Source organism: Protopterus annectens, chromosome 10.part0 (genome assembly GCF_019279795.1).
Source record: "Protopterus annectens isolate FY-2018-M chromosome 10.part0, PAN1.0, whole genome shotgun sequence".
NCBI lineage: Eukaryota > Metazoa > Chordata > Ceratodontiformes > Protopteridae > Protopterus > Protopterus annectens.
The window spans coordinates 1,099,549,434-1,099,573,545 of NC_056744.1; positions in this window are offsets into that span (position 1 = coordinate 1,099,549,434).

Genomic DNA, 24,112 nt, shown 5'->3' on the forward strand with positions numbered 1-24,112 from the left:
TAAAAAAATTATAGGTCAATTTAATAGAAAATTATATAATGTAAGAATTTAGAATGTTATATTCTATCAGTTTTATATTTATTTATATATTGTATGTATGTGTCATTTTTGGACATTTAATTCTATTTTATTTAATTTTATTTTATTTTCATTTGATGCTTATGCATATATATTCTTTATGATTATGACAATTTGAGAAGTAAATATTGAAATTAGGTCATCGCCAGTTGTATCTTGACATATTGTTGTAATATCACTTTAAAGGAAAGTATTTTAACAGTTTGGCTTTGGCGCCAAAAAGTTTATTTAAAAGTTAGTAGAGTCATTTTTCAGTGTTCTGAAGAAGCTTGCTGTGTAGCAAGTGAAAGTGCTTAACTGTTGGATTTTGTACAATAAAATGATTGGATTGTTGCTGTGGAATTTTGCCGAGATTTTTTGACAATATTTGGTACTGTTTTTGAGGGAGAGCATCTCAAGACACAGAGGTAGCTAATGTTCTTTATTGATTCATTATTCTGTAGTTCAAGAACGTTAAATATTTTTATTATTGCTGCTTATAAAAGAGAGTTGTGCATCAACTGCTTAATATTCCACTTTTCTTTGTCTCTATATGTGTGTGTGTGTGTGTGTGTGTGTGTGTGTGTGTGTGTGTGTGTGTGTGTGTATGTATATATATATATATATATATATATATATATATATATATATATATATATATATATATATATGTATATATACACATATATATCTGTATATATATCTGTAGGTTCACTGTTGATATCCTGAAACTGCATACGTCGACCGGGCATATTGTCGACCTGAAATGTGGAACCTGGAATGGCAAAAAAAAAAGGGAGATAGGAAGAAAAAAATGGCCAGATTGAAACTGAATACATTGACACCCACAGTTCGATGTATTCAACATAGCAGTAGGTGACGATAGCCACCCATGCTATGCAGCTTACCATTCCATGACATTCCACAGTCAATGGTACATGGATTTTACTATTTTACAGGGGGTGCAGCCCCCACACCTCCTGCAATTTATTTATACAACTACAAGATCATACTGCAATGAGGAAATCGATTAATTCCCTATTCCTCACTGAACCGTGATCTCCATTCACAATGCCAAACTCAGATAATCGAACTACACTACCCATTCACTGTAGTGTAGTCGATATTTTCTGGTTCGGCATTCTGCTCATTTAAAAAGTGCCTTTCAACCACATGCCAATTGAGCACAGGCACTTTGCAAATTCAAAAGTAAAACTATATATATATATATATATATATATATATATATATATATATATACACACATATAGATATATATATATATATATATATATATATGTGTGTGTGTGTGTGTGTGTGTGTGTGTGTGTGTGTGTGTGTGTGTGTGTGTGTGTGTGTGTGTGTAGATGTACTGAATTTAATAGAAACACCCAAATGTCAACATTCATAACAGTAACTTTGCAAATGTTGAGACACCACTATGGATGTACAGAGTCTTGGTGCATGAAAAATGAAAACTTACAAAAAAACATACTAGCTTAATGGTTCCCTGATGAATGAGTGAATTTAATTAGGTTCATAGGTTCGTAGGTGTGTACTAGGCTAATGACCCTAGAGCCTTTATAAGCCTAGCCCATAGGAGTACCCTGGCATCATGCCACCCATCCTTAGTTCCTAGTGCCTCTGTCGAGTAGAGCCACTGGAGTGATCCCTGGTATGAATTATCTATTTTCCATCCACTCATCAACTTAATGTTGAATGTGCCATATCAGCATTAAGAAGACTGAAATTATATAAAATTGAACAACCTAAATATCAAACTTACAAAATACTGAGAAAGGAAAGCTATTTTCTCCCCCAATCATCACCCCCCAAATAACACTAGCCTCACATTCGCCTTTATAGTGGTAGTGTTGCAGGAAGTGTTTTTTTAAGGTAAAGTGTAGGGTTACAGTAGGGGAAAGGGGCAGGTTTAAGGTTAGCACCCATTACTAAGATGAGCAGAGGGGCTTCATTCACTATGACCCAAAAGACAACACTGATCTAATATATGAGCAAAAAAATTGTTTGTAAACTTTACCATGGAAGCAGGTATTGAGATCTGGCAAATCCCTGAAGTCATTACACCTCTATGATCATAATGGAACATGTCCTGATTGTGCTGTCTAAAAACCTATAATAATACTTTTATAAGTCTAGACAATTTACCTAGATGTTTAACCAGTAGTGCCAAACATGCCTTTGTCCATATTCTGCCTTTTGAACTTGTTTAGCTTAAGTTTAGACACAGGAATTGCCCTAGAAATTATGGAGAAATGCTGTTATAATACCACATCACAGTGGTCACCCTACCACAAACCATGGGTTCCACAGACCCATTAGCTTGACTAGTTTAATTTGTAAGTCTAGGAAACTCATTATGTCTAACTTCATAATTTATGATATCAAAAACCTTATTCAGCTAGACACCCAGCAGTTTGATTTAATCAAGGAAGGATCATGCTTGGTCAGTTTACTAAACATCTTCAAGGACATGAAGGCAGTAGATAGTGACCATTCCATCCATGTAGTCTATCTGTATCTGGTCAAGGCATTCAACACCATTCCCTCTGCTGGTATTGTAAATAATGTCCTTCTTCTCTGCCAATATCCCATAGCAGCCATTCCCATAATAAATGTCCAAGCTGATCTTGAAAATATCTAAACTAGTACTTGCTTTAGTATAATTTGATAGTCTATTTCATGCATGATATACTCCATCAGAAAACAATTAGTACATATCTCCTTCTAATATAAGCCCCTGCACAGGTTCCTGATGATTGCCTACTACTTTTTGATAACTTCAAACATTCCCAGAGATAGTTGTTTCTAAATGCCCTACATACCTGGATAAAGTCTCATCTGAAATATTTATATAAGACACTGTGCAAGTTCATATATTTTATTTTTTATAATAACTTTCACACCCATGAATGCTCTTGGTACATTTCCAGTATACTCTTTCCAATTTACTCATTATAATTTTCTTATAAAGTTTCCATAGTATTATTCTATACTCTAGTTTGGGTTTAATGTAACTTACACATAATAATTTCATCGTTTCTGATTTCCTATATCTTATAAATCTTTTTATACAGCCTATAGTTTGATAACTATCATTAACAGTTGGTTAATATGATCAGAAAAATCTCAAAGCTGAAGTTACCTATATACCCAATCCACGGTTTCAGTCACTGAGTACTGTATTAAACATTCACCTTTCAATAAGTCTCAATAAGTTTTCATGATGAAGTGGACAGCAAACTCACTGAAAGATAGAACCTACATACTTAAGGTAGCAGGCACCTCCTCAGAAAATAAGAAATTAACTAGTGGTGTACTTCAAACCTCAGTACTTGGACCTTTCTTTTTGGCATATACTTCTCTGCCCTTGAAACTGGAAATCCAGATCTATGGCTAGCTAAGAAAGCCAGTAATTGTAAGCCAGGTGTTATTCTTAAATTACTCTCTGATACCAAATCATTACAGCAAGGTCTAACCCTCACTAGCTATTGGTGTATGGAAACTGGCTACAGTTAAATGAAAGTGCTGCATTGCCACATTTGGTAAAAAACTCTGACCTTCAACTTGCAGTGTAATCAGTAGTCCACTCCAAACTGTCAAAGTAGTCAGGCATCTTGGTTTCTGGGTCAAAAACTCAATTTGTTTAGACAAACATGTAGCATCAGTAGTCAGAAAATCCTTCTGTTTAGAACAAGTAATATGGAAAGGCATATTTTATTTTTATTCATTTATTTATTTTATTTATCTTTTGTTGACAGGTCAGGTTAAAAGAAGTTATCATCCCTCTGTACACAGTTCTGATTAGGCCAATTGTAGAGAACAGTGCCCTCTTTATCATTTATATATCCAGACACATCAAGTAACTAGAAAAGTCTCCAAGGTTCCTAACTAAAATAGCCTATCATTCTGTGATATTGCTGTACAGTGTAAGAGTGTTTTATTGTTTTATATACAAATACACACACACACACACACACACACATATATATATATATATATATATATATATATATATATAGTGTGTGATTTAGGTATTCTGGCACTTGATACTGTCCCCATATCTGATGTCCCCTCAACTTTAATTTGAGGAACAAAAAAAAAAAAACTCCTCTCCTCAGACTTGAGGAGCAAAGCAAAACAGAAAATTTACTTTTTCTTTTAAAATGTAGCAAACTGCTTGCTACAGTTTATACCTGACAAGAAATGCTAAATTGCTTCAATTCTGACTGTAGATGGAATATCAACTTTCATTTCAGAATACCAGTAATACATTGAAGACTTAAAGACTGATTGTACCCCCTTAACACTTTCCGCCGGACTGGCTGCCCCCTTCTCCCTCCTTGTGTACATATAAATACATACATACATATATATATATATATATATATATATATATATATATATATATATATCTACAAAAACACACACACACACACACACACACAGAAGCAAGTGGGATCAAAGGTGTTTGAGTAAGGTCAGTCTGGGTTTCAGATGCTAATGTTGAAATTTTATGATATACTGAAAGTTTCAGCATTATAGGTTGAAGCGTGTGTGTGGGTGTGTGTGTGTGTGTGTGTGTGTGTGTGTGTGTGTGTGTGTGTGTGTGTGTGTGTGTGTGTGTGTGTGTGTGTGTGTGTGTGTGTGAGTGTGTTTGTGGGTCAGGGTTTGAGTAAAGGTTAGACAGGGGAATATAGTCAGTGTTGTGCATTTATGATAATTTATATGGTATGTGTCTGCGTGTCTAGGGCGGTGATAGTTTTATGGAAAGGGTTTTGTGAAGGTAAGGTGTGGGGTTGGGATTATTGGTAGGGATAGGAGCAGGGTTAGGGTTAGCATATATTAATAAAGTGGATAGATGCAAAGTTCATGTAAAGTGCAGTCCTGTAAAGTTCAAAAGTGAATATTTTGAATGGATAAAAATAATTGAGTGCTGATGAAACCATGGCTAGAACATCATATAAATAATATAAATGAAATGTATTTTGGAAATTTTGTCTGTTAATAAATTTAAGAGAGCTCTTCCTAAAACTTAAGAAAGTAAGTAGCCCATGGTGACCCTAAGTCTTCCAAACAATTAATTGGTGCAATACATAATTTGATGTTAAGTAAAGGTATAGATTTTAATTGAGATCCGCACACACAAAAGCTAGCATTAAGCTTTTAATACTAGTCAGTAGTCTGGTAAACAATGTATGCCTAAGTGTACATGTGCATGATTACACTAATTAAATCACAATAAATTTGCAAATGTAAAGCAAGTAGTAGGCAGAAAATTGAAGAGTGTGTGTGTACATGGATGCAACAGGACATACCTTGCAACACGTAGAAATCCAGACTTTCTTATGAAAAGTTTTGTATCATGTGGCCAAAATGCCCAGATCATCTCATGAAATAATCATTGGCCAAGATTTTTCCCATTTTAAAGAAATTTGGAAGTTAATGGGGGAGAGGGGTTCAAACAGAGGTCCTGCCAAAGAGAAAAGTGCAGGACTAGAAGACTAGAATACAGAAGAGAATTCACTGTTTGGCTACAGGTGGAAGGGTTAAATAAATCTACTACTGAGTCAAAAGGCTCTTCTGAAAATATAGAAGGAAGTCTTTATAGGTACTGACTGGGAATATGAGTTTTACCAAAACATTCTAGCAGTTAAACTAATAAAAGAAGTTAGTGTAGAGCCTGAGAAAGAGAAGTGTCTAATTAAGAGTACAGTAAGTGAAAAAAGAACAGGAACTGATGAAGGGACTTGAACAGAGCCTTGAGAAGATCCACTAAAGCAGAAAGCCAGCTTGAAATATAAACAGGACTTTAAGACAAAGGCAATAACCCTACCCCAGAGGAAGGAAAAAAAAGAAAAGCTCGGGGAAAGAAAAAAATATTTTCAGGAGGTGCTTTTTGAAGGCGCTGAACTATATAAAGGGGAAGGCCTTTATCTGTATATATAGGAGAAGAGGCCAGGCTCTCCACTTCATATCAGCATACTGAAGAAAGTACTGAATTAGATGACCTCCATATTAACTCATGTCAATTTCAAGGAAGCTCAGTGGTAGGATGATATGCTCAGTGGAGCAATAAAAACACAGGGAGAGTATACAGGGAATCAAAACAACGGGATAGGCCACCTATATACCCTTTTTGACTTAAGAAATGGCCTGCTATAGAGAGTAACTAAACAGAGAGAACAGATACTGAGAAGGTTAGTTCCAAAACCTTTTAGAATACTTGTAATGAAATTAACACAAAGCTACATTCTGGGTGGTTACTTAGGAATGGACAAAATAAAGGTTAAATTTTTGGTGAGAATTTATTAGCCTGTTATTTTGATAGTCATACAATATTTGTGCAGCCTCCACTGAGTGCCAAAGGACAGCACCTAAACCAGGGTTAAGGAATCCTATGATACCTATGCACATTGCAGAAGTCCCTTGTGAACACACAGCAATAGACATTGTGAGCCCACTTGTGAAACTGAATAATGGTAATTATGGATTATGCAAAAAATTTATGAAAGCAGTACCCCTATGAAGAGTCAATGAAAAGTGTAGAGCAAAAGAAGTAGTTGTGCTCTTCATCAACATAAAAATTCCCTGAGAAATTCCTTATTGACCAATGCACCCCTTTCATATCCAGCATAATGCATTAATTTCGTTATTTTTTTAACCACGATCAGATAAGGGGATCTGTATACCACCCTTAAACATATGTGCTAGATGACAAAATTAATGCCTATGTTGCAAAAAGCTATAGAGATAGATGGAAAACACTGGTACCAACTATCTTGTCTTTGCTATAAGGGAAGTATCCCAAGCCTCATCTGGGTTTTCACCATTCAACTTTTTTCTTTGTCCCACTTTGTCTTTATACAGTGGATCATTGGCTGACCCTTGTGCCTCTCCTCATTCACTGGGTCTACCTACCCCTACTTTACTAACATGGACTTCCTATGATAAGGGTTAGAGACAGCGGGGAGATCGAGGCATTCTGGGATAAATCATTGTACTGTCATTATATTCTATGCTATTACTTTCGATCCCTGTTTGTGTACCCATCAGTGTTCTGAGGACTGGACGTGCAAAGGGTGATCAAAACTGAACTATCCTTTACATGTACAAAGGGCTGATGCCAGCAAGCTACACTACCCATCCTCAGTAACAATCTGTGGTAGTTTCCCTAGTCTCAACCATAGAAATCATAGCATACTGTTTGCCCTAGATGCTCAGCCCTCCGCTCCTCCCCCAGAAGGGACACACCCATCCTTTCCTGCCCGTGACTCAGACTCCCAAGAGAGTATTCAAACCCTGGTCATCTCAGCCATAATCTTGGCTTTAGCCATCTACATCATTGCACTAGCACGGTTTGCACCATTTGACTTGCTGTATAGCAGACATCCCTGAAGCTTGATAGATAGAACAAAAGGAACATGTTTGGAAGAAAACACTGCCTTTAAAAGTGTAATAGAGCATTTTCAGACCTATAGGATAGGTTAAAAACCGTGATGCCTGTAGTGAGAGAGAGCATATGCAAGTGCACAGCAGGTACAGCAGAGAATGAGTAACACAAACACTTATTTGAGAGAGTTCAAAGCTGGAGATAAGGTATGTGTATTTGTACTCACTGTGAAAAACAGTTCCTTGCAAAGTAGCAAGGCTCTTTTGAAACCGTGCAAAACAAGTGAAGTGAATTATGAGGTGGGACTTCAGGGGAAAAAAAAGTAAAATAGTTATGTCACATAAATGTTTTGAAACCACAGAGTAAATTTTCATCTGAAGTTTCTGTATTATGCTTGCATATTATGAAGCCATAATGGGGTGATTCTGCCAAGGTCTCAGAAAAAAAGGAAGTAAAAAGAACCTGTACACAGAAATAAGGGCATATTCTATGAACTGCATGCTAAAATTAAGTTAATTCAGCACAGGAACTGCACCTAGAAAGAAAATATATTTAAAAGCATATCAAACAACAGAGTTTCAATGAGACAGAGAAAGATGCTTAAATTTGGACTTAGGAAGAATCCTAGAGTGAAAGAAATTGTCCCATTGTACTGATAGCAAAAGTCTGATGGGTGTATAAGATTTTGCAATAACTTCAGGAAGCTACACAGAATATATAAATTTGATTTGTATTCTCTGCCCTGAGTGAACGAACTGAATGAAGAAGTGGACAAATGGTTTCTGTAGCTTGATAGGTTCATAGGTAATTGCTAGGCAATCAGTCTGCAGATTATTATAGCCAACAATCCCTATTCAAAAGTTCTTGCTAGCCTTAAGGAGGCCAAGACGGGTCTATATTATTCAAGTGAATGCACTGAATTTTGAACGCTATGTAATCGACCCACAATCCCTGAAAACCCAAAATGTTGAACACATGGATCAGCGATTTTTTTCCCAGGGAAAAAAAAAAATCACTGATCCATAAAAAAAAAAAAAAAAACACAAAATAAAGTGGGAGGCTTTACCCCCTATACCAACTCTGAGATCGCAACGCAGTAGAGGAAATGGCAAAGTCCCAAAAACGTCCCAGTGATTTTTTTTCCCTAGGAAAAAAAATTGCTGCTCAGTGCTTTTGGTATTTTGCCATTTCGCGTAATGACATTTAATTAAACCGCGTTCACAATTTATTGCATTCGCTAAAATAATAAGGACCCAGGCAAGACAGTATAGATTGAGGGAAAATAGAATTTGAGGCTATCCATCCAATTATCTAAGTTTACTGTGAAGGTGGCAAAGGTGCTATGCTGCTTGACACATAGAGGAAGTTTGTTCCAGAGCTGAGACATACATTAGGAAATGAATTTATCATGCCAATGTGTCTTATTTATCTGCTAATAAAGGTTTAGTTTAGGTGTGACTAATGGGTTTATAGTTACTAGGGCCCATGGTTTGGGCCACCATTGTGTAATGACATTACAATGGCTGTTTTCCAGGCATCAGGAATGTAACCAGCCTTAGATTAAAGAGGTTAAGTAGGGGTTCAGAAAGGCAATATTTGACACTGATAATCAGGCAACCTGTTATGCTATCAGAGCTTGTGGTTTTGAGAGGGCTGAGAGAATTTTTTCATGGCAAGCAAAACGGGTAGCTGGGATTGTGGAATCTGTGGAATAGCTATAACTACTGGTGGAGTAAAAATTGCACTAAATTTATTAGCTAGGATATTAGCTATTTCCTTTGGGTCAAAGAATGTAGGATTATTGTGAACAAGCTCCGAACATTGTTGCGTATTACTTAACTCCATGACATAGTTAAAGTTTTTTGCATGTTCTGTAATTTGGAAGGCATCTTTCAGTTCAGATTAAGGTTTATTTATGGTGTAAATAAAAAGGAGTCCTTTCTTGCCAAAAATGAGGAGTAACAGAAAAAGTCTGTTCAGCAAGTGCTCATATAAAATGCAGATTGACCCACTGGCTATTTTCAGAGCTCAGTGACTTTTGTTTAAAAAACCCAAGTGCAGTATTTCTGAATAGTGGTTAGTAAAAACAACAGTACTCACTATAGATACCAATTTTTACTTTTTATCACACAGGCAAGATAGTTCCTTTCATCTTTCCTTAAAACACGCGTGATCAAACAGCTCCTATTCCTTTCAGGTACCTTGTGGACTTTAATCATATACCTTGCAGAATTTAAACTTTAAGAATACTTTCAGATGGTACTAGTTGCTTCCTTGAGATTCCTCTCTGTAATCCTCTCTAAGCCCAGACTAGGGAAGGAAATTTACTTCTTTAAGGTACAGTGGCCCTAAAACAGCTCTAAAGGCAGCTGTTGTCTATTAGTTGCTATGGCGATAATTTGTCTCTTGCTTCAAACTCTCTGACACACTGTCTTTTGCAATTGAAAATGTGTTTCCCTTGGTCTTTTGTTATCAGTCACACTCCATCACCACAGATCCACTGGTTCCGGCCCTATCATATGTACTGTAACCCTATTATATGTACTGTAACCTCAAGGCAGCCCATTTGTATTTAAACCCCAAGGGGTTGGGGGCTGGCAGTTGACATAATGGTTAAAGCATGTACCTCACAAATGCAAGATACAAGATTTGATTTTCACCTTGAGAAGCATGGCTAAACTTGAAAAAAGCCTCCGGGGTCATTAGCCTAGTAAACAACTACATACCTATGAATTTAAGTGGATGTGACCAGGGCAATGGTGGATGTTGAAGTTAAAGGATTGGAGGGTCAAAGCTTATCTACGTGGGTTACAATCTTTCTGCCTGTGGGGACACTGTGGTAGGGCATAGTCAGTGATTAATGCAAAATGTCTTTCTAACAAATAGTGTTCAAGGTGGGAAGGACCCATTTTATGGTGATGCATTCTCTGTCAATAGCTGAATAATGTGTTTCATTCATTGATAATAGGTAAATTCTCATCCTTATCTATAGCTTGAGGCAAGACTGTACTATACCTATCTCAAAGTCATCTGTGCCCACTAAGAGGAAGAATCTGGAGCTATTAGTGCTGGACCTGAAGACTGGATATCTTTTAGATGCTTAAAGGTTTGTTCTGCTTCAGCAATCTACTTAACTTTCAAGAGAGTTTTAAGCTTGGTTAGGTTAGCCGGGGGGTGGGGGGGGGGGGCAATCAATAGAAGCAAAATTAGAAATACATTTTCAATAATAACTAGTCAGACTTAGAAAATCTTTAATCTGCTTCTTAGTTGTCGGAATGGGGCAACTTTGTGTTGTTTCATCTTCTTCAGTCTGTGGTTCAATTTTTCATTGGCCTATTACAAAGACCAGTTAGCAGGTTTCTACCATGCCTAGTTAACCCAGCTTGCTGCAGGAATAGGATAGCTTGAACTTTAGGGAGATGGTTTTTACCATCCTTTAAATTTACCTAATACATCATCCAGGCAGGCATCTACATCACACCTCTCAACTGTCCAGATTTTCTCGGAACATCCAGATTTTTGCCTAATATTTTTGGTCTGCTCCTCATAAAATTTTGTGGCTTTCTGTATTTTTGTGGCAAATTAATGAGGATTGAATTTACTATGTAATGACAGGCATTTGAGTTTCAGACTTCATAACCTTCATAAAATGCATGGTAACACAAAAACTTTTATTCTAGCAACTTTCTAAGTTTATAAGAGCAATATTTAAAATTCGCCCCTATTTTGGGAGCTTTATCCCCCAATATTTTTGGCTTTGTTCAGATTTTTTGTGCCAAGAATTTGAGAGCTGTTATCTACCTATATAGTATGAGGTTTAAGGAATTTTGTATTCTAGTAGCTGGAATGTTGCAGGTACTCAAAGGGAATTAAAAGGTAGGACAAATAGACAATATATAGGTGTAAGGCTTATTAGTCCTTACTGCATAAAATCAGACTTAGGGTTTGCAGTTTCTGTTAGCAACAGATGTTCTACCAAAACAACTAGTTGCCTAGAAGACATAGGGTCTATATGGAATGCCCACTATCTTCAAGTTGTTAAGGAGTGCCCGTTAACTTTTTTTTACACAGCAAAGAGTTATAGAATTTTGCTTACATTATTTACATGAGGTTTCTGTCACAGCTTTAACATTTGTAGTAGCCATTGGAGACCTTACTGGTCTGTTCATACCAAATGTCCATTGATAAAACATAAGGGAATTGTGCCTTGGGTGAGGTTCCGGACCCAGTCATAATTTCAGGTTTCAGCTTTTGTTAGTTGTGTGCATCAGCATCCTCCTGGTCTATGTATGTTTTTTATGAGTCCCTGTCCCACTCTGCTTGGATCCAGCCTTTTATAGCTGCATATTTCTGGAATTCTTCCAGATAGGCTTCCATGTCATCTTCCTTTCTGAGTTTCTTTTTGGGCCACTAACATTTGGGATTCCTAGAGAAAGGGGATGCTGGTTCACTGCTGTGAATATCTCATGCACAAGGCTTAGCTATTGTTGGTCACTGGCTACACATCTCTCATGAAGAGCTATGGGCAAACTCATTAAAATCTCAAAAAGAGTTTACTAGGGCTTCCAGTGATTTTTTTCTATTTTGTACAGAATGTAGCAAGTATAATTTAGTACAGACAAGTTTTGCTAGAAAAGTTCAGTAACACAAAAAGAGCTACAATTCCCTCAAGGCAACTCTTCTCATTTCCATGAGGAAAAGATTCCCACATGGGCAGAAAAGTTATGAGGTTTAATGGTTTCCTAGCTTTATGAATTCAGCATTCAGAAATTTAGTCATACAGTTCACCACAAGTTTCTTACCACTTTAAGAGGTACAGTTCATTTCAGGTGTGGGAGAAAACAATCAAATGCAAGTTGACCAGGTGGCACAGAAAACCACAATAAAATTACAGTTATAAAATAAAACTGTTTTTCTACCTGCATTCTCCACCAATGTGCCATTTTTTGCATATCATTATTAACAAAATCAGTCTCTAGAAACCATATTTTCCTTCAAGTTAAAGTTTATTCACTGGGAATAAATAAAAAACTGTTTAATTGTCAATTTATGTGTTGATGCATTGTTTAGTAATTAGGGAATATTCCTTTAATAGTGTTGGATTTATGATTGATTCTGTTAATGCATAACTGATTTGTTTAATTGGTTTAATTAATGACCCTTTTTAAACCATGTTTAACTGGGTAATACTGTCTGAAGAAGTACATGAGCATATCTGTACGAAAGCACTAATAATAAACAGTTTGTGTGGTTTTACCTTTCCGCTATTATTTTTGTTTTCTTGGTTTGATTTTCAGTTGCATTTGGGTTAATTGTCAAAATGGAAATAAAAAAAGAAATACAGTCTGACAGTCTGTTTCTGCAAATGCTCATATAAAGTACAAATACTTATACAGACTGTTTTTGAAATTCTGCCTATAATCCTGTCTAAGCCCAGCATACCTCTCAACATTTTAATGTAAGACCGGACAAAGCCTACAATAATAGGGGAACAAATGCCCCAAAACAGGGATATATCTTAAATATCATTCTTATGAACTTAGAAAGTCAATAAAATAATAGAATTTATATTAGCATGCATTTTCTGAAGGATATAAACCTTGACATTCAAATGTATATCATTATATAAACTTCAGTTCTCAGAGGTTTGCCAAAAAATCCCACAAATTTTATGTGGAACAGACCAAAAATCTGGACATTTTGCAAAAGTCTGCACAGTTGAGAGGTATGAAGCGCAGAGGTAAAATAATCTATTTTTCCAAACGGTAGTTGTCCTGATAAAGCTATAGAAGTTGCTGCTGACTAGTAATTGCTCTGGAGATACTTTGCCTGCCTGTTTCCGATTTCCTGACACACTCTCTACTACAACTAGCAATGCGCTTCCCTGGCTGAACAGTCCTTACACACACATACACACACACACACACACACACACACACACACACACACACACACACACACACACACACACACACACAACAGCCTGAAAACTGAAAAAAATGGAATTCTCAACACTATGTCTGAGACTGCCAGTTCTAAGAATATTCCATTTTTTCTAAGGAATGGTGATTTTGGAGTTGGTATATATAAGTTGGGTAAGGTGTAAGAGGCTTGCCTCCTGCAAAACAAAACAAAAAAAAGTTTAAATAAAAAAAAAAGTGATGTTTGATATTTGCTTTTCTCCTGAATTTTTTTTTATGTTGGGACTTGGCATATTGAGTCCCAAAATTTCAAAAGGGAGGCAATATATATAAATATTGAGAGAGAGAGAAGTGGATAAAGTTAGACATAGATGCATGTGCACACATACACAGTTGTGCACATGCACTCCAACACAGGCACACACATACAAGGTACTTGCATGGATTCATATATATATATATATATATATATATATATATATATATGTGTGTGTGTGTGTGTGTGTGTGTGTGTGTGTGTGTGTGTGTGTGTGAGTCAAGAATGACTTGTGAAACTGGCTGCTGGGCTACCCCATGAAAAGAAAAAGCAAAGAATTATTTTTATTTTGCTTCTCTTTTTAAAATAGCTTTAGAGTGAATTTGTGTAAAAGTTTGAGCATGGAACGCCACCCATTCTATTGCTCATGTGTGGAGTTACATGAAATCTCCAAGAGCTAGTTTGAAAAAAATGAAATTGGCTTACTCTGCTTTCAGGGTTGTTTATTAAAATGGCCTGGCATCACAATAGTTCTTCCTGCCTTTTGTAGAAAGCAGAAATGATCTCAATAAGTGGTTCACTGTGCTGTTGTATGAAGAGAGAAACCATTTCTTTTGTCTTAGGCTGCCTCAGGTGAGCAAGGTAGCCTGGCTGAAAGATGAAAGTGAAAGAAGAAAGTAAGAAATCTAATTTGAATAGGTTTAAGCACTGGAGCAGGACTAACACCATGCATGCCACATAGGAAGGTAAGAATAAGAACATTTTATTTTATTTGTGCTTTGTGTGTGTGTGTGTGTGTGTGTGTGTGTGTGTGTGTGTGTGTGTGTGTGTGTGTGTGTGTAATATTATATGTGTGGGATATAGATGGTTTCAACTGTCCCTGATGTAACAGAATATCTCTGATTTTGCCTCATATTTTGGTCTGCTCCTCATAATGTTTGTGTTTTGTTTGGCAAATGAGTGAGTACTGGTAATTAAATAATGACAAACATTTGAGCTTCAAATATACTAGACTTCAAAAATTATACTGAAGCAAAACTTGTTATTTTAGCAATTTTCTAAGAATATAAGAGAAATACCTGTCAATGATTTTGGCTGTTTGCTCCCCATTTTTTGCATTCTCCTTGATTCTTAAACTAACAGGTTGAAAGGTATATGGGGAGGGGTTGCAGTGGGTTTCACACTATATTCTGACAGCAGTGAGATAAGAAAATGGCTGTGTTTAGTGGGTACTGAGGCAGTCTATGGAGGAGAGTGACTCACTCCATATGTTGTCAATCACAAATAATAGTCATTCATCTGTTGTAATACAGTCCCACTCAATTCCAGTTAGCCTCACCCATTTGTTTTCTGCAGCTGTACTTGCCTTGAAGTCTGCAGCTACCAATAACCCCGGGATTCAAGAAGCTCGGAGCAAGGACGGTTTTAGCCTTGCGCCGAGCGTCCTCACAACAGATGGCGCAGCAGCGCCATATGAATATGTATGAGGGCATGCCGCTGCACGCTCGACGTGCACAGGAAACATGTGCGAGTGCAGGGGGCATGTACAAGTGCTCTACGGAGGTGTAAACATGCCCCAACAGTTGCAAAACCTACTATGCCTACTAGTAGAGCCTGCCTCTAATAGTACGTCAGTAATTCAGTGTCCGTGGATACCAAAATGTATGCTAAGCATACAAAAGTGTCCATGAACAGTGAAATAAAATCGAAGTAGTAAACACACAAGCACGTAGTGGAATGTTGAGCCCTGTCCCTAAAACTTTCACAATTAGATTCCCTCTGTCCCTATTATACATTTGAATTGCTGCAATATCGAAGGTGTAAGCAAAGCACAGCATGTTTGCATGTCGTTGCTCTCCGCCGAGCGTAGCTTACACATCAAATTCAGTCAAATAGAGAAAAACATGCTGAATCAATGTAAATGTCAATAGTGTAGTGTTTAGAGCATCCACCTAACGAACAGGTATTCATGATTCGAGCCCAGCAATAGCACATATAATTTTTCATGTGGAATGAATGTTGTTTTGCTGTAAAACCGACATAAGAGTATCGCATGGGATATTTAACTTAAATATCATTCAAGCAAAGTGGCACTGTCATAAAGAATAAGGTACTAGTAAGCAGGTGTAAGCACAAATAAGCAGCAGTAAACACATATAAGTACCAGTAAGCAAGTCTGAGTGCACTTACACGGGTCTAAGCAGTGCCCAGCATAGGAAATGTATATAAGTATATACAGATATATAATACATATATATATATATATATATATATATATATATATATATATATATATATATATATATATATATATATATATATATATATATATATACATACACACACACACACACACACACACACACACACAGATATATATATATATATATATATATATATATATATATATATATATATATATATATATATATATGTGTGTTGTATATATATACATCTATATGAAGAAAGAACGACATAACAATAAAGCATACAAAAGGAATGAGAGGGGAATCAACAGCAACCCCAGTATTATATAGTGCTGTCAGCGTATGTCATATCCAGCTGGGCAGGAGTGAGCAAAGCACTGCTACTCACACCACAGGCAGGATATTACCAGTGGGAGTAACATTGTTGATTTGCTAAGTCTACTTTACACACAGAGGGTAGCACCTGGTGGGACTACCCAAAAATTGATAGGCTATTTGGCCATCCGACCATTACACAAGCAAGGGCAGGTATGCTCAAGGACTAAATGGTGGGAGAGCCTGAGAATACATGGGTTGGGACAACATACGTGTAGGGCCCCTAACACTCAGTAGAGGGCAATGTGTGGAGGTGTGTCATGGCTGCAATAACAAGTGGACAATGGATGGTATGTGTGTATGTTGAACACGGGTGGGGTGGAGGAACTATAGGTATGAAATTATGGAGCTAGGCATGCCAGGGTTGGATGGGCTGGTTCTAATTGGACTGCCCCATGGATGTCAGCGAGTTTGTTATAAGTATATATGCATACACACATGCAGACATCAATATGTAGAAGTACATTCTCTGTAACACATTCATTCCATTTGCACATATAAATAACCTGAATGTGCCCTTATACACCTCAACAGTAGATAGAATAATAGGTTGTGCATAAGAGGGAAGGGACAAAACTGCTAAAATGCAGAAGTGTGTACAATGTCCGAAGTCAGTGCTGTGCTAATAAAAATCAAATGTGCGGACTTTCCCACACATGGAATCATTCCTGTGATCTGCCTGCTATGGCAATGCCAATTACTAAACTTGTCTATTTGTAAAAGAAATACGCCGAACACGTACATAATTAGGCTCTCATGTGTAACGTGTGCATTACCACATAGTCATACATATTAATTTATTGTAGTGTCAGGTTAACGGGAGTAAGGATGTAATGAAGTATAGAGTCTAATCTTGACATAAACACATGCGTGTCCCATGTGGGACAACCCAAAAATTGTGAATAGTATTCTTTTGGTCACTCATGTCACCAATGTTTGTGGACTAAACGTTTGGGAATTCTGAGGATACGTGGAGTGAATCAACCGATGGGATGGGTCTATAGGAGCAGGGAGTGGCCAATGTGTAGTGGTGTGGATACACCACGAATCCAACTGGAGAATGGATGACTGCAGTGTTAGGGAGGCGTTGGGGTGTGTATTTGGGGAACCAGGAGCCATGGGTATACGGGTATATATGAAAATGAAGCAGCACAGCAATAGTGTACTGGTTAGAGCAACCGCCTAAGAAACAGACATTCCCGTACCTAATCCCACTGCATTACATACCATTTACCATCGGTAATCTGTACATGAACATATTGCAACATCTGTCCGCTGTATAACCTGCAAAATAACAATTAAAAGGTAACTGGAGCAAAGTGTCAGTGTCATAATGAATAAGGCACTAGTAAGCATGTTTAAGAATATATAAACACCAGTAAGCATGTGTAAGTGCGTTTGCGCGGGGTATGCATTGCTTTACAGACACATATATATAGAGAGATAGAGTTGCAGACATATATATATATATATATATATATATATATATATATATACACATACACACATATATATATATGTGTGTGTGTGTGTGTGTGTGTGTGTGTGTGTGTGTGTGTGTGTGTGTGTGTGTGTGTGTGCATGTGTGTGTGTATGTGTGTGTGTGTGTGTGTGTGTGTGTGTGTGTGTGTATGTGTGTGTGTGTGTGTGCGTAGATATACACAGATATACAGCTATGATAGGAAACAGCACACAAGAATGACATATGTTCACAGGCTATGCCGATGGAAGTGAGGGGCCCAAGCAAGAAACATGAAACAAGTAGCATGACCTTCCACGTCCCCAGCCGGACACAGAAAACATACACACAATCAATGTAAAGAGTCCACTGCTCCCCAGACCACAGGCAAGATACAATTGGGGGGGTACACAGTGCACCCATAAATTCTAATCTTGGAACACAGACAGGAGCGTCCCTTGCGGGACACCCCAAAAATTGGCAAAACCAAAAGAAGGTGATAGACCGAACATTCTGGCTGGGGTGTATACGTACTCGGAATACAAGGGTGGGAAAGCCTGATGACCCATGGGTTGAGACAATTGTATGAAATGGGTCCCGTGAAGTGGAGAGTGGGCAGCATGTAGTGGTGTGTCCAGAACCGACCAGGACCCAGAGTAAGGATGGGTGCTGTAGAGGAGGTGCAGGTGGGGGAACTATGGGTAGCTACTTATGGGTCTTGGTGTGCAGGTGTTGGCTGATGTAGACCTATATGGACAGCCCTAGGGATGTAAGCGAATGTGCTCATTGGGCAGAGGCGTTGCTCAATGAGCAGCCATACCCACTACGAGTCCCACTGCAACAAAGTGTAATCTATATGGCAAGGAATGGAATAACCAGATGTAGATGTATATATGTAGAGGTATGTGTGTGTATATCTACCCATAGCAACATAGAGATAAGCCTCTCCCTCTCCATAGTACAAATGTATACATACAGAGACAGAATACAGATACATACCCACACGACCCAGCACTACCAGGTTATACCTCATACCATGCTTTTTGGCCCCAAAACTCAGACCAAACCACAAAAGGAGGGGGAGTATCCATATTTATCAAAGATATCCACACCTCCAGGTTAGTGGCACTGCACGAAGCATTGGAGACCATCCATGTGCAACTAACAGTGGGCAAAACTGCCTTTCAGTTTGTAGCCTGCTACAGACCACCCTCCCAAACTCAGGAATCCCACTCGGCTTTCCTGAGAACACTGGAGAATATGAAGGTCTCTCCAAATACCATTATATTGGGTGACTTCAACTACCCAAACATAGACTGGGAGCACTACTCAAGCCCCAACAACCTTGCCCAATGGTTCCTAGAATTTATAAATTCAAATGCTATGGAACAACTGGTCACCACTCCCACAAGAGGGGAAAACATATTGGACCTGATCATCACCAACATGGGGACTCTATGTTCCATACCAGAGGTATACCTCTCATTGGTAAGATCTGACCATAAATTAATCTCACTGGACAGCCATATCCCATCCCCACCCCCAGCCAAGAAAACCACAGTGAAGAACTTCTCAAAAGCAAACTTCAAACTTCTCAAAACTGAGGTGGAATCCTTCAAAGCCCCCGGGCCAGTGGAAAATATGTCACAAACTGCAGAATCCTTTACAAACGCATTCTAAGGACACCTACAGGAATGCATGGATTGTGCTATCCCAAATAAAACCAAGACTCACTCCTCCAAAGGCTGGAGACCTGTCTGGTAGACCCCAGCCATAAATAAGCTATTCACCAGAAGGAGGAAGCTACTACATGATAGAGCAAAATCCCATAAAGGGAAGGCATCTCTGATCAGTACTAGCAAGAAACTACGATCCCTCATAAAATCATCTAAGGCCAGCTTCGAAAGAAAAATTGCACAAATTGCTAAAGATAATCACAAGGCCTTCTTTAGTTATGTCAGGAACCTGGGTGGCAACTTCCAGATATGCTCTGAGTTAGTGCAAAATGACAAAAAATACACTGAACCCACAGACATTACCAACATCCTGGCAGACAGGTTCAATGCAAACTTCTCCCCCCTTCCCCCCCCGAAAGAGCAAATGTCTATCCCAACAGAGTGTAGCCTCCCTGACATCACAGATGCACAGGTGAGAGCTGCCCTTTCCAAAGCAAAAACCACAGCATCAGTGGGACCGGGCGGTGTCCTGGGCTGCGTCTTACACAAGCTCCAAGAAGAACTGAACCCTCACATAAAGTCACTGTTCAGTCTCAGCCTTACTACAGGATATGTACTCAAGAAATGGCGTACAGCAACAGTGGTCCCACTCCACAAAGGTGGTGCCACAATGGACCCTGGAAACTATTGCCCTATAAGCCTGACTAGCCTGGTCTGCAAAGCTATGGAGCGTATCATCATGGAACTCATAAACAAAGACATTGGGAACCTCCAAGTACTGGATCCTACCCAATTCGGCTTTGTTAAGGGCAGATCTTGCCTCTTGAACCTGGTTGACTTCTTTGAAACAGTCACCAAGGCCATAGATGAAGGGAAGGTAGCCCACACAGCCTACCTGGACCTTGCAAAAGCCTTCAACACAATACCCCACTTGGGCATCATAAATAAGCTCACCAGCTTAAATATCAACCCCTATGTCACAAGATGGGTTGCAAACTGGCTCAGGGATAGAACCCACATGGTCAGAATTGCAGGTGTCATGTCAGACTCTAAACCAGTTACAAGTGGCATCCCACAAGACTCAGTCCTGGGACCTCTCTTGTTCGGTATATATTTCTCTGAGGTACAGGCTAACATGGGAGGACTATGGCTGACCAAGTTCGCAGATGACTGCAAACTGGGTGCCATAATCGACTCGCTGACTGACACAAGCATCCTCCAAAAGGGTCTCACAGAGACGGATAACTGGTGCCAGGGCCATGGCCTAAAGCTAAATGCCAAAAACTGCATAGTCATCCCCTTTGGGAAAAACAAAGTGCCCACAAATGACCACATAGGTGGTAATCCATTAAGTACAGAAGAAGTAATTAGGGATTTGGGGACCCAAGTAGACAGCTATCTCTCCTTTGACAATCACGTTGCCAAAGTGGTTAGAAAGACCTTCTATATAGCCCACCTTATCATGAAAAGGTTCACATCTAGATCAAGAGAGGTCATTGTGCCCCTCTACTCATCACTCATCAGGCCCATAATTGAATACAATGCCCCATTTGGGATGTACCTTACCCGACACCTGCAGCAACTGGAAAGACCCCAAAAGTACCTCAGCAAGAGGATCAATGGACTCAAACAGATGCCCTACGCAGTTAGGCTAAAGAAACTCCAGCTCTACTCGGTTGCTTACCGCCTACTCAGAGGCGATCTGTGCCTGACGTATAAAGCCATGTCCAACCCAGAATTAATGGACATGCTCCACCTCAGGAAATCCAAATCCCTTAGAGCTACACGCTCCAGGGACTTAAACCTCAGCACAGAAATAAATAGGACATGCTGGAGATCAAGAGAGGTCATTGTGCCCCTCTACATATCCCAGAGGCTCCCCTCACTCTGGAACAAAATCCCAATCCATGTTTGGCAGAGCTCCTCAATGACCCTCTTCAAGAGAAATCTTGACGAGTGGATGGGAGATTGTAGGTTTACCCCTGGGATCTCTTCTGTGTCCCTACTAGACAGAGGCACAGTAAACTAACCTTAAAAGGGCTATCTTCTGTGACCTATTATACAGAGGCACAGTCAACTAATCTAAAAGGGTGGCAAAAGACAAACACACTCTGGCTAGGCTTATAAATGCTCTAGGGCAGATAGCCTAGTACCAACCTATGAACTTATGAACCTATATAAATATATACATATGCAGACAACCATAGACGCATATGTTGTTAGCTATATATATATATATATATATATATATATATATATATATATATATATATATATATATAGACAACAATATATAAATATATACATGTATGCATACATATACAGATATATCTGTATATAGTAATGTATATATATATATATATATATATATATATATATATATATATATATATATATATATATATTCACTTTGAATAATCAAATGTTCAGAACATCAACATTCTGATCATCGAGACCAGGACATCAAAGCTCAGAACATCAAAAATTCAAAATGAACCGTAAAAAAAAATCACAAACACTATGTTATGCAGGGGGGCTTCGCTCCCCTGCACCCCCCATGTGGGGGACTGTACCCCCAACCCCCCTACTTTAATATTCCAACTCCAAGATCGCACTACAGTGGGGTAAGGGAAATCTCCCGTTTACCGCTATATGCGGTAGTGCTAAACAAGAGATTTCCCATACCCTACCTGCAATGCCAACACTCAGACACACACACACACACACAACATGCAGGGCACCTTGCTGCCCTGCATACACACCCAACATTCCACAATCTCACTTACCTGGTACTTCCACTTTAAACCTTCGATGTTCTGAACATCGATGTTCCGGTCTCGATGATCAGAACTTCGATGTTCTGAACATTCAATGATTTAAAGGGAACCCATATATATATATATATATATATATATATATATATATATATATATATATATATATATATATATATATTTATATGTGCGTGTGTGTGTGTGACTGTAAATATACACATGTATATAGCTATGATATGATACAGCAGTTACGAGTTACATATGTTCACAGGCCGTGCATATGGGGGTGAAGGGTCCAATAAACAAATGTGTAACACGTAGCATCAACTCCCCCACCCCACAGCTAAGCAGGTGAGACATACAGACACACAATAAAAGTAAACACACCACTGCTTCCCAGACCACCGGCAGGATACTACCAGTGGGAGAGACCTGCCAGGTCTAATCTTGAAACATAGACATCGATGTCCCTTGTGGGACACCAAAAATTAATGATCATCGGAGGCAGTCCCGGTAATGACTCATCAAACCAGGCTGTAGATGTACATGGACCAGTAGGTTGAAGTCTGATAACCCATGGGGTCGACACAATGTACGACATGTGTCCCGACATGGGGAGACTGGGCAGTATGTAGTGGTGTGTTTATACCCCACCTGCACCCACAGTAAGGATGAGTGCTCTAGAGAAGTGGCAGGTGGGGGAACTATGGGTATGCAATTATGGGCCTAGGCGTGCAGGTGTTGGCTGGCGCAGTCATATTAGGACCACCCCGGTAGATGTAAGTAATACTCCGAAATGGGCATAGCTGATGCCCATACCTATCAACCCCTAAGAGCAAATCTACTGGACAGGACATAAACCATTGGGGGAACAAATAGGGACCATGCCTCTGAACTGTCCCCAATTTCCAGGGGCATCCCTGATTTTGACTCAATTTCTAACTCTGTCCCACTTAATCCCTCCTAAAACTAGTGACTCCTGGAGAAAAGGTGGTGAATTACACGTAATGAATAATGACAACAATTAAGAGTTATAAACATCATTCACCTCAGAAAATGTGTATGAATTCATATACTCTGTCTCTGTCAATGTGTCAGGTTAATAGCACCAATAATTTAAATGTGTCCCTGATGTTGTTATGACGTGTCCATGATTCAGTTGGCATTTTTCCCCAATCGTATGAGAGGTCTGATAGGGACAGAAAGCACATATTCCACTGACAACTTTAGAAAGATGATAGAATATTAGGTATGCAGCAGCATGACTTGGCTGAAGGATGTGGGTTCCAAAACTCAATTACTTGTTTATATTGAAGAGTGTCAGTTCCCATGTATTAGCCAGACAGGTGCAGATTGTAAGAGGAACACACCAATAATATGAATTAAACTCTGGACAGGCCGCGGATTCCATACAGTCGAACGGCTTGCTTTCGCTTAATGGGCAGCCATTCCCAATACTGTAGGCATGTAATCCGATGTAATAGGCATTACAAGGTAATATCATAGTCCTCACTCCCACTCAGGGATGTGAGTGTCAGATGCAAACACCAAATGTAGTGCATTTGTAAGTGCGGGAGCAAGCGGGTGTAAGCCTGTTTGGCCGCCAGTATGCGAATATTACACTGGTGAAGCAATGCAGAGGCTAACTGAGTATAAGAAACTGTAACAGGAAGTTAGCATTGCTTAGCTCCACACAAACCCATGCACACCCACTCACAGCTGCTTTAATGTGCCTTAATCACTCCGTATCCAATGGCTTTGTTCTGCCCAGCAACAAAATAAACAGCCTCTGCAAGGCTCAAAACCAGGACCCTGCACACACATCTATTGTGATTTACCACTAAGCCATGGCAGATATACAGACGTCAGATCTTATCACAAACATATCATCCAGCGCAGTCATTCAACAGTACAGGAAATGTTTTCCATCATGTAGATGCATGTGTGAGTGTTTATGTACAGATGTAGATACA